The sequence below is a fragment of the Schistocerca americana genome, chromosome 5, assembly GCF_021461395.2.
Source record: "Schistocerca americana isolate TAMUIC-IGC-003095 chromosome 5, iqSchAmer2.1, whole genome shotgun sequence".
NCBI classification, from domain to species: domain Eukaryota; kingdom Metazoa; phylum Arthropoda; class Insecta; order Orthoptera; family Acrididae; genus Schistocerca; species Schistocerca americana.
In genome coordinates, this window is record NC_060123.1 from 402,834,703 (window position 1) to 402,847,773 (window position 13,071).

Consider the following 13,071-nt stretch of genomic DNA (forward strand, 5'->3'; position numbering starts at 1 on the left):
GACGTGCTGAGGATGAAGATATCGACTTCGCCTCGCCCAACTGCCGGCAGAGCACAATCAGCCAATGACCAGACGACAACGGACAGAAGTTTACTCGGAAGACAGAAGAGCAGCTCTCGCCCACTTGGTTGTAGATCATCGTCCAGGACAGGCTTAGACAGGGAACGTTCTTTAGTGATCTCTTAGAAGTGAACAGACAGGTGTTGTAAAAAGCATTTACTATGAACTGTGAAGTTCACCTACGATTGTTTGCAATTAGCCGTTTAGGGCTTTTTTGTGTTATATTACATATGGTGTTGCAGAATTCATTATTCAACAAGTCACAAAGATAAGTAAACCTTTTTAACTCATTTATGTGACTTCTTTACTAATTTGTTGCAGTGTAGTAGAGCCTTCGTTCTCCTATACTGTTACCTGACGCCAGCCGGGGTGGCTCAGCGGTTCTAGGCGCTACAGTCTGGAACCGCGCAACCGCTACGGTCGCAGGTTCGAATCCTGCCTCCGGCATGGATGTGTGTGATGTCCTTAGGTTAGTTACGTTTAAGTAGTTCTGAGTTCTAGGGCACTGATGACCTCAGAAATTAAGTCCCATAGTGCTCGAAGCCATTTGAACCATTTTTTGTTACCTGACACTGAAGCATAGCTGTGTAATCGTGGCAGGGAGAAATTGTCTTAGCGAACCATTTTTTGTTGCCTGACACTGAGGCATAGCTGTGTAGTAGTGGCAGGGAGAAATTGTCTTAGTGAACCATTTTTCGTTACCTGACACTGAGGCGTATCTGTGTAATAGTGGCAGGGAGAAATTGTCTTAGCGGTGTACTGCACCAGAAGCCGTTCCAGCAACTCAGATTTTGCCTGCCGTAACAACAGTGGCAACTCGGCCTCCACAGCAGTAGCGACGAGGCCTTTACCAAGCTGGCGACGAGGCTTTACAAAAATTTGTAAAGAAGACCTATAGACTAGTGCTGCGACCCATTCACGAATAGTGTTCGAGTGTTTGAGATCCTTGCCAGGTTCGAATAAAGGGAAACGTCGAAGTAATTCATATATGCGGTGCTAGATCAACACGCGAGTATTACGGAGCTACTTCGTGGGCTCAAATGTGAATCGCTGGAAGACGATGTTTGTTTCACGAAACTCTATTAAAGAAAGTAGAAAACCGGTATTTGAAGTTGTCTGCAGAATGATTCTTCTGCCGTAAACGTACATTTCGCTTAAAGGCCACGAAGATAAGAGGTTTGTTGGTTGCTTGGTTGATTGATATGTCGGAGGGGACCAGACAGCGAGGTTCAAAATTGTTCAAATGGCTCTGAGCACTATGGGACTTAACTTCTGAGGTCATCAGTCGCCTAGAACATAGAACTAATTAAACCTAACTAACCTAAGGACATCACACACATCCATGCCCGAGTCAGGATTCAAACCTGCGACAGTAGCGGTCCCTCGGTTCCAGACTGTAGCACCTAGAACCGCACTGCCACTTCGGCCGGCGACAGCGAGGTCATCGGTCCCACCGGATTAGGGAAGGACGAGGAAGGAAGTCGGCCGTGCCCTTTCGGAGGAACCATCCCAGCATTTGCCTGAAGCGATTAAGGGAAATCACGGAAAACCTGAATCAGGATGATCGGACGCGAGTTTTGAACTGTCGTCCTCCCGAATGCGAGTCCAGTGTGAAGGTAAGAGAAATTAGGTCTCGTGCGGAGGCACATAGATTGTTCCCTTGCTCCTTTTGCCACCGGAAGAGGAAAGGAAATGCCTAGTACAAGTAAAAGGTGTTCTCCACCATGCACGTTGCTGTAGCTTGCCCATTATAAATGGAGATACTGGAGCAGTGCCCGAGAATTGTTCGCACTGACGCACTGCGTGCAATTTCCTTTACTGATGCGATGCTCTTGCCACGAATCTAAGACTTCCCCATTCAGTTACGGGTGGGGCAGGGCGCTCTCCCGGCGTTCAGCTGTCCCGTTAAGTGTCGGCTGAGCGGCAGTGACCGTGGACCAGTGAGTGGGTAACTGGCGAGCCAGTGGAGTGCGACGGCCGTGACTGCTGCGTTCGTTCCAGCCGGGTGGCCAGACGGACTGCCTTGCGACACCGGCTGACTGACTGCGGTCGCCCGGGTGCCACGCGGCCGACGAACGGCGGTACGCGACGGTCTTGACCCCGGCCAGACAGACACACGCCAGCTGCGGCGATCCGCAGCCTCCGGGCGGCCAGCGGGAGCGCTCCCTGCTCAACCCGACTCTGCAGGCGCTCTCCGAATCTGGTTCCGTAAGCAAATAACGATATAAGACGACAAATGTTGCAACAAACACTGACTGAGACTACGGCAAGAAAAAAAAAGGAATAAAATTGAGATAGTTTTTAAACTTTCATCCTTCTCTACCTCCTCTGCATTACTGCAGATGACGTGTCACGGATCACATTTGTACTGTACATGCAGTACACGTGAGGTGCCTAGTTGTTCCCACTGCCCTGTGTGGAATACATAAGTTCTTGTACACTTCACTAACCTGCTGTCTTCATGATGATGATGTCCCCAGCGCAGGTCGTGGATTCTTTTTCTTGAGGCTGAAATTAACTTCGCAAGGAACTGCTGCTACGAATAAACTATAACTCATTTGGGATGCCACTCGGGTTTTTGTTGATATAGACACGAGAAACTGTTCTTGATCACAACGTATTGAACATATCTTTCCGCAGTCATTATATCTGGCTAAAATAACATGAAATACATCCTGCCATAGACAACATGTCTGTCTACTCGAACCGTTAGAACTGGAGAATAAAATTACATGAATCAAATACTACAATTACAGACAACATGTCTGTACCTAGCGACGGTCGGAACTGTAGTAAATAAAACTGCATGAAACAAATACTGCTATAACAGACAACATGTCTGTCTACTCGAACTGTCAGAACTGGAAAGCCGGACTGCCTGAGACACGCGCGCCAAGCCAGCAAGGCGTGACCCGAACGCCACCGAAGTGCATCGGCAGTAATATCGTCAGTCTATTGTTTCAGTAATACTTTGATTTTAATAATTTTGAAATGACTGATTGATAGCTGGCTGTTGACAGATGTTTATTTTAAAAAATGAAGTAATTTGGATGACAGGTTCAATTAATAATAGCAACTAAAGTTTAACGTTTTGGCGCCCTACCACCGAACACAGCAGCCAATCACAGAGCAGCAGCCTCACGCAGGCGGTCTTCCTCACGGGAATGGTACCGAATCTAACATCTGTCACCGGTACCTCATCCCACACTGCGTCATCTTTATGCTTCTTGCATCTCCATTGCCCTGGAAATAGCTTCCTTGAGCCTAATATGATGGCTGAATAACCCAGAAATATTACGATACAGTGGTGAAGACCGTGGACTGTGAAATACCTAGCAGTAACCATCCGGAGCGACCTTAAATACACTGAAGCGCCAAGCAAACTGGTATAGGCATGCGTATTTCAAATACAGAGATATTTTAACGGGCGGAATACGGCGCTGCAGTCGGCAACGCCTACCTGAGACAACAAGTATCTGGCGCACTTGTTAGATTGGTTACTACTGCTACAATGGCAGGTTATCAAGATTTAAGTGAGTTTGGACATGGTGTTATAGTCGGAGCACGAGCGTTGGGGCACAGCATGTTCGAGGTAACGATGAAGTGGGTATTTTTCCCGTACACCCATTTCACGAGCGTGGCGTGAGTATCAAGAATCCAGTAAAATATGAACTCTCCTACATTGCTGTGGCTGGAAAAAGATCCTGCAAGAACGGAACCAACAACGAGTCAAGAGAATCATTCAAAGTGACACAAGTGCAACCCTTTCCTATATTGCATAGATTTCAATCATGAGCCATCAATAAGCATCATTCAAGGAAACATCATCCATATGTGCTTTCGGAGCCGAATGGCCACTCGTGTGCCGTTGATGACTGCACGACACAAAGCTTTACGCCTTGCATGGGCCCGTCAACACCGACATTGGACTGTTGATGACTGGACACATGTTGCCTAGTCGAACAAGTCTCGTTTGAAAGTGTATCGAGAAGATGGACGTGTGCACGCATGGAGACAACCTTGGTGACTGCACGACACAGAGCTTTACCTCTCGCATTGGCCCATCAACACCGACATTGGACTGAGTGATAACTGGAAACATGTTTCCAGAATGAGATTTTCACTCTGCAGCGGAGTGTGCGCTGATATGAAACTTCCTGGCAGATTAAAACTGTGTGCCCGACCGAGGCTCGAACTCGGGACCTTTGCCTTTCGCGGGCAAGTGCTCTACCAACTGAGCTACCGAAGCACGACTCACGCCCGGTACTCACAGCTTCACTTCTGCCAGTACCTCGTCTCCTACCTTCCAAACTTTACAGAAGCTCTCCTGCGAACCTTGCAGAACTAGCACTCCTGAAAGAAAGGATATTGCGGAGACATGGCTTAGCCACAGCCTGGGGGATGTTTCCAGAATGAGATTTTCACTCTGCAGCGGAGTGTGCGCTCGTTTCAAATTGTGACGAGCGGATGGTCGCGTGCGCGTATGGAGACAACCTTGATGACTGCACGACACAAAGCTTTGCGCCTCGCGTGGGCCCGTCAACACCGACATTGGACTGTTGATAACTGGAAACATGTCTGGTCGCACGACTCTCGTTTCAAATTGTAGCGAGCGGATGGTCGCGTGCGGGTATGGAATCCAAGGACCCTGCATGTCAGCCGGGGACTGTTCAAGCTGATAGAGGCTCTGTAATTGTGTGTGGCGCGTGAAGTTGGAGTGATATGGGACCCCTGATACGTCTATCAGGTCAATGCGACATCCCACACATCCAAAATTGCTACAGAGTGGCTCCAGGAATACTCTTCTGAGTTTAAACACTTCCGCTGGCCACCAAACTCCCCACGTATTAACATTATTGGACATGCATGGGATGCCTTGCAACGTGCTGTTCAGGAGAGCTCTCCCACCCTCGTACTCTTACGGATTTATGGACAGCCCTGCAAGATTCATGGTGTCAATTCCCTCTAGCACTACCTCAGGCATTAGTTGAGTCCATGCCACGTCATGTTGCGGCACTCCTTAGTGCTCGCGGGGGCCTCCTGATATTAGGCAGGGGACCGGTTTCTTTGGCCCTTCAGTGTATATTCAATATGCAGGTCCAAGGCACTCTTGTTATTACGTATTTTACGAACAAACGATGTTATATTAAGTTATGTGAATTGCAACACTGAAACTGAATCTGTTTTCGCAGGACAGAGCGTATCAGGTTGTGGAAAGGGCCAAGGTCAGTTACTGTTAGTTATACAAGAACACTTTGTTCCTCAAACCGATGCACACTTTTCTCTTTAAAACAACAAAGATCAATTCACGGCTGAGGGCCCAAGTAAGTTCTCCAGAATAAGCTTAAATCATTTCTTTTAAAACACCAGGATTTAGAGTAACGGCTGAGGGCCTTACTTAATTAAAATTACAATATCTTCTCGGCTAAAGGCCGAAATAATATTTCAGATCAGCTAAGGAAATTCTTTAAAAGGCAAGCATTTACAAATTCCGGCTAAAGGCCATATTAAGAAAAATTTAAGTTAATTCTTCGGCTGAAAGCCCAGTTAAAAAAATTATCTTCACGTAAAACAAAGAAAGACTAGATATAAGCCTTTACACAGTACAATAGAAAAACATCTTAAGAAAATTTGAATTATCTTGTCGGCTGAAGGCCCAAACAATTACTCAAGAATAATTAAAGACAACCTTAAGATAAACATTTACAGAACACGGCTTTAGGGCCATTTCAAGAATTCAAGATAATTAAAGAGAAACTTTATAGACAAAATTTAAAGCCACAGATTCTGGAAAAACGCGGTCGAAGGCCTAAGTACAGAGCAACAAGAATTTTAAACGAAACACGGCTGAAGGCCTTATCTTAAAGTTGCTATGAAATTCGCCTGAACGCCATATGCTAAACATAAAACAGACAATATTAATAGACGGCTGAAGGCCTGGCACAGCACATCCGACCAAATAAAATGACTATCACAAACAACGAACAGTGGTGCTCAGAAGTGTTTCAAGGGTCGGCCTGGGGAGGAAACTAACAACAGTCTCACCAACCAACAACCCAATCAGTTCCCTTCCACCAGAGCAACGGCATGACAACCAATAATATCAGCGAGGACGATGATCGCAGCAGAACAATATCTTAATAATTGACGTCTAAACACAGTCAAAGCACAATAACCACTCACGGGCAAGCAAACCAGCAACCTAGTGATGCCAGCAAATCGAATTAAAAGAAAAACGAGGCGACAGAACCACAAAAACAAGATGACGACCAATAAACGGCATGACCACGAGCCATGCACGGCTCAGAAACTAATACGATTAACTTACGTAACTTTATCATTTTCCCATTTTACTTACTGAACAACCAGCAGAATTCAAGAAATACAGCGTTCACTCAGGCACATTTGTATTCACCTTTCTGATTTCGTATATGAGAAGAGGTACCTGTGTTCACGCTATTGGTGCTTCTGAAATCCGTTACTCCAGAAAATCACTTGTTCGGTTTGCTCATGCAATCATCATACGCAAACACAACTCATGATTAGACAAAAAAAAAGTCTGTTAGGTAGTTCTGTAGTTCTGCGCATCTGTCTAGCGACAGCTCTTGAGAATACAAATCACAAAAGCAAACCTGAATTATGATAAAAAAAAAGGTAATCGAAGTAAAGGCAACAGTGGAACTTAATGCCGTACAGGTACCGGTATGGGTATGGCTGACCCTTTCCAACGGAGACGCCGCCGTCGTGGGTTTCCTGTTTACAGCTGTGGCTTAGCGCCAAGTAGCAAGCTGCACATAAAATTCTGTCCTTATTACCTTCAGGGCTTCCTTAGTGTTCTCTCGTTTTACTTCATGCCTCTGCAGGAAAAAATAAAGCATTAACATTACTACACTATAATTTACCCACGCTGTTTCGCAGCGTCTATTTTTTAATTCATCAGACCAGCTCTGATAATAACTGAAGGCTAACTGGTGTTAATACCCCACTCAGGTGTTACTCCGTAAAAGTTGCGTTTGGAAAGGTACCTTAATTTCCATAGCAATAAGTAGTTCTGCAGGCATATTTAGCTGTTTAGTATGCGGAATTTCTTCCCCTGTAATTGTGTGTGTTGGGGGGGGGGGGGAGAATGTCCGTCTTAGTGTGTATTTGTAACTCATCAGTTAGCTCCGAGAACAGAAGGCCAGATGCAGTAACACTGAAATCGAAGACCTAATTTATATATCGATGCTATCATAGCCTCCGTTTTGTAACGACAACTACACGAGATTGAAGTATCTGGTACTGCATAAATATCTCCCACTGCAGGTGAAACTGCTTAACGACTGGAAGCGGAAATATCGCAATATTTTACTACTTAATAATTGCTAAACAACACTCTTGTCCTGCTTTTCGTTGTAGTTCTCACCAACGTGGGTGTCGGGACATTAGAATACATGTAAGCGTATAAATATTGTAACGGCTCTATTGACATATGATAGTGATAGGAATAGTCTCTGGACGAACACAGGCCTACAAAAAACAAGGAGCTATGCTCGGGTCAGCATCGTCCAATGACTTAAGTACAGCAATTCATCCACGCTGAACAGCATTGCTAGTTCCAGGGGATTTTCAGAACCTACGGACAATAGTGCGCCAGCAACCTCTCAGTGCGACCTGTAGGTCTGTGGTGGTCGCTAGAACAGACAGGGATTCGTTTTACATAGAGCCGTAAAATACCGTTGGCTGCAGGTGACTATCATAAGTAAGCAGTGGCATTGGTCGCTTAAAATCATAACCGCGTTACCTGTGCATTAAGCGAGTTGCAGCATATCAGGCGCTGCCTTATTTCTATTACTTCTTTTGCGTATGCGATCAGAGTGTTACTTGTTTCCCCTAGAAACCGGAAGCGCCGAACCGTCTAGAAACTGAGTGTTGGATGTATAAAAGACTGCATGATCTCTGCATAGCTATTTTCCTACCTGTTACTTGAGAACGGCACTTATACCAAAATTGAAATTCTCAATGTGTAATTCAGATTTTATTCTAAAATCGTTGATTTGTAACGTGAAGGGGGAATGTTGTAGTAAAAGCAATGCAGATTTATCATATAGCACCAGAAAACACCATTTCCTGAGAAAAAGGTAAAATTAAAAAAAAAAACATACCAAACACCGCATCAATACTTGGCCAACCTCATATAAAACATGTTTTTGTTCTTCATAAAGAACTTCCACACTTGTCATTGACAGGAACTTCTTGCCTTTTACCATGATGACGAACATCAATAATTATATAATTTCTTTGTATTTGTGCATGTAAACTGTAGTTGAATCAAAAGTAATTGCTTGTTAGAAAAACGCAGAAGTTAACGCAATCATGTACTTCTTATTATTTATAAAATGCAATTTATATTTTAAGGACGTAGAATACACAATGTACTAACACTGAACGATGTGCGATTCTACTTATATCCAAAACAAATAAACAAAAATAAAGAGAAATTGTGGCTCCCAGTTTCACATAGATTCAGTTATGTTTCTTTCCCTACCAGTGCTACCAAAATTACCGGTAATCCTACCGTTTAGTAAGTCATTTTGTGTGCTGTACCAGAACTACTGAACCGTAATTTGATAGAACGCAAATTTAATTTCACAGAGCCGCGCTGCGTCGCTGCCATGAGTCGCAATTGTGATGAACAGTGCACTGGTGCAGGAGTACCAGCGACCTAACCGTGACGCGTGTTAGCAGTACTCTCGAAACGTGACCTCACCATTCAGTTATTCCAACTCCGTTACTTCAGTAAATAAGACGGAGCCTTAAATCTACACATTAGTTGTCGACATGTTAAAACGTATTTATTATTTTATACTAACTGTTTTTCTACTTCTACTGTTCATAGAAGACCCTAAAGACTCTAAAAGTTGTTGAAGAGATTAGCTAATTGCGAAGCAACATTACTAACAATGGTTGAAGTGGAGGGGATATAAAATGCACTGTGGCAACAGGAAGAAATGTTTCTGAAAAAGATAAATCTGTTAAAGTAAGCGTAAATTTTAATGTTACGAAATCTTCTCTGGTGGCATTTATATGGAATGTAGCATTATACGGAAGTGAAACATGGATGATGAGCAGTACGGGCGAGAAGAGAACGGAAGCTTTCGAAATTCGGCGCTGCAGATGCAACTCAAAATTACACATGCTAATCAGAATAAGTAACGAAGAGGTACTGAAACGAATTTGAGGCCATTACAACAAATTTGATTAAATGAAGGGACCCACTGACAGGATACGTCCTGACGTACCAAGGAATATTCAATTTGATAATGAAGAGAAGTTTGGTGAGTAAAATTGTAGTAACGGACGATGGATGACTAATGTAAGCAGATTCAAGTGGATGTGCATTACATTTGTTATGCTGAAAAAGAGGAAGGATTAGTATCTAGTGTCATGACGATTAGTTCGTTGGACTCGGACTGTAAACTCAGACTGGGGAAAGATGGGAGGAATCGTACTAGCATTCGTCTTAACTGGTTAAAGGGAAACACGTAAAACCTAAATCTGGATATTCAGTTGGGGATTTGGACAATAGTCCTAGTTATTTAGAGATTAATGCATTTGCACAGGATAGACTGGCATGGAGAGCTGAAGCAAACCAGCCTTCGGGCTGCAGACAACAGCAATCTTAGTAAAAGAAATATCGGTGATGGTGGTGTGGGTGGTGATGGTTCAAATGGTTCAAATGGCTCTGAGCACTATGGGACTTAACATCTTAGGTCATCAGTCCCCTAGAACTTAGAACTACTTAAACCTAACTAAGGACATCACACAACACCCAGCCATCACGAGGCAGAGAAAAGCTCTGACCCCGCCGGGAATCGAACCCGGGAACCCGGGCGTGGGAAGCGAGAACGCTACCGCACGACCACGAGATGCGGGCGTGGTGGTGATGGTGGTGTTGGTGTCGCTGGTCGTAAGGCTTGAGTCACATACACATGACAAAAATAGCAGTAGTGGTAGTACACGTAGTGTTAGTAGCAGGAGAGTAATCCATGATTTGCTGGTAATATTATATTAGGGTTTCGAACCATTGTAGACAGTAACTTTTGATTTACGGAATTAGATCCGAAAAAGTAATAGTATTTGAGAGTAAGAACATACGTTTATACGTGGAAGAGTGCCCTCCGCCGAGAGAAACTGATGCCATGCAAAACTCATAGTATTTTAAAAGAAGCGGTTGTACCAACAATAGAGCTAACTATTCATATTTTGGACCTGCAAAAGACACTGATGATGGCACAGAGGTGCCGAAACTTATTTTGGTAACAAGAAGTTGTTACCAAAACATGTTTCGGCACCTCTGTGCCATCATCAGTGTGTTTTGCTTATTGAAAACTGTAGAAAGTAAACGGCGTAACTGGTCTAACAAAGTGAGACCTAAAGAAAGTTTTTCTTACCGTGATTTTACAATATTTGGTTTTGCAGGACCGTCTGTATGGTATCCTGCACTGATAGCTTGTCATCTGCAAACTAAACGATGTATATGTCAGTTTCATTGGCGAGTTAACACATCCCTTGATTTTTAAAAAAAAACGTGATTTTCTTGTGGCAAAATGTTTTGCGTATATGTTTGTTATTACTCACGTTTTGTTGTGACTGCTCCTTCTTTTACGTTCTGAGGGCGCTGCACACACATATTAATGTACTTTGTGTAATTCCGTGTTTACAAACGCCTTTCCACTTCACAAAACGCGGTGAGCACTATGTTGCTGTGTTTCCTAACCCTGTCGGCGTTCATTTGTTCCCGAGAGAGCTGGGCACCGAATTTGAATTTTGTTTACTTTTTCTCTCTCTTTGTGTGTGTGTGTGTGTGTGTGTGTGTGTGTGTGTACTTCTTCAGCTGTTTGTGTCGCCTATCTGTAAAGTTCATTTAGTGCATTAAATTATGTACCTTTACAGTGTGTAGTGTTTCCATTTAAAACTCGTTTGCCTTCTGCTATTGCCTTCTGTATGTGGAAGTTCTCTTCTAGTGTCAATTCGTGGTATAGGCAGTGGATGGATTTCTGTGGTTTTTAAACTTGTTGCTGTTGTAGTTCGGTTGTAGTTATGAGCTATTGGATGGTCAGGAAGTGGGCTCTGGGTGCTGTTACTTTTTAAGGCTCTGAGGTATTCTGAGTATTTTCTTTTAAATTTCCTGTAATTTTGTCCTATGTATACTGATTGGCATGTGTTGCGTGTGAGTTCATATATTACAGATGTGTTGAATTTATCTGTGAATATCTCCTGTGTTCTGGGTTTTTAATTTGCTGTGCTGTCTGTCCTGTGTCCTATTTGAAGTTCCTGTTTGTTCAATATGTTGCCTATTCTGTGAAAAATTTTGTTATTGCAGGTGACTATGTGCCATTTTGTTTCTTGTTTGGGATCTTGCACGTGCTCATTTTTCGTACGTTGTGTTTCTTTGTGTTGTGTAAGTTTTTGTGCATGTGTTTTTTATTCATTTCTTTTTAGTTTGCAGATTTGTTGGTTTAGTTTCTCTATCATATGGGGTTTCTAATCATTTTCCTCTGCTATCTGTTTTATTGTTTTTATCTCCTGCGTGTAATTCTATTTGCTAATGGGTGTTCTGTTGAATCTGTGGAGCATGAATTTGAAGCTTATGTGCTTGTGAATGGTGATGCTCGCTGTTGTCGGTTTTCTGAATACTGTGAAGTCATAGATGTTGTTCGTTTTTCGTATGGTGAGATCAAGAAAATTTAGTTTGTTGTCTGCTTCTAATGTGAAGTGAATTTTTGGGTATAAGTGGTTTATTTCATTGTGTAATTGTTCTATATGTGTGTGTGTGTGTGTGTGTGTGTGTGTGTGTGTGGTTCATCATTCAGGCATATTATGTGATCGACGTAACAGTACCAGTATATAACTCCATATTTTTATGGTCTTATTATGTATTTGAAGATCCTATTCTCTAAGTTGTTCACGAATATCTTGGCTAGGACACCACTAGTAGGTATCTCATTGGCAGCCCTTCATGTTGTGTATAAAATTTTATGTTGAACTTAAAGTAAATTTGTGCTGTTATGGTCTTGAGTATGGTTGCTATTTCATTAATGTGTGAGACTGGTGTGTTTCTTTGTTGTTTTAGTCTTTTTATGATGATATTAATTGTTTCATTTATTGCAATACAAGTCTACATTGATGTGATATCAAATGATATGAGGCTTCCTGTGTCTGGTACGTATATGTTCCTGATTCCCTCTACTAGTTCCAATGAGTTTCCTAGGTTCCTGTTGTTTTCAAAAGTGTACATTTTCTTTAGTAATGTGTGTGTATGTTGGGCTAGGGGGCATGGAGCATTTCTGAAGTTGATGACTGGTCTTATAGGGGCATGTTCTTTGTGTACCTTTGTTAGGGATTTTAGAGTCGATGACTGTAATTTTTTGTGTCAATCGTTTTATCTGGCGTTTTGAAAATTTGATGTTTTTTACTGTTTGTTGGCTGTTTCTCTGTATCTTGCTGTTGGGCTATTGGTCAGTTGGGTGGTGCTGTTGTTGTGGTTCAGAGACACTAATGTTTTTTTCTATGTATTCCTTTTCATTCATTCATAATCATAATAATGTTTCCTTTCTGTGCCGTTGTTAGTAGAAATCAGTAGATATCAACCCTAAAAAGTAACAGCAACCATTGCACATTTGCTGCCCACCTAATAGCCCATAACCACCACATAACTACATCAGCCACAGCCTGTACTACAAACTGCCAATAACTTCCACACACAGAAGGCAATAGCAGAAGGCAAACAAGTTTTAAATGAAAACACTACGCTCTGTAAAGGCACATTATTTAACACAATAAATGAACTTGACACACACACACACACACACACACACACACACACACACGCACACACACACACACACACACACACACAGAAAGAGAGAGAAAAGTAAACAAAATTCAAATTCGGCGCCCAGCTCTCTCGGGAACAAATGAACGCCGTCGGGTTAGGAAAAACAGCTACATAGTGCTCACCGCGTTTTG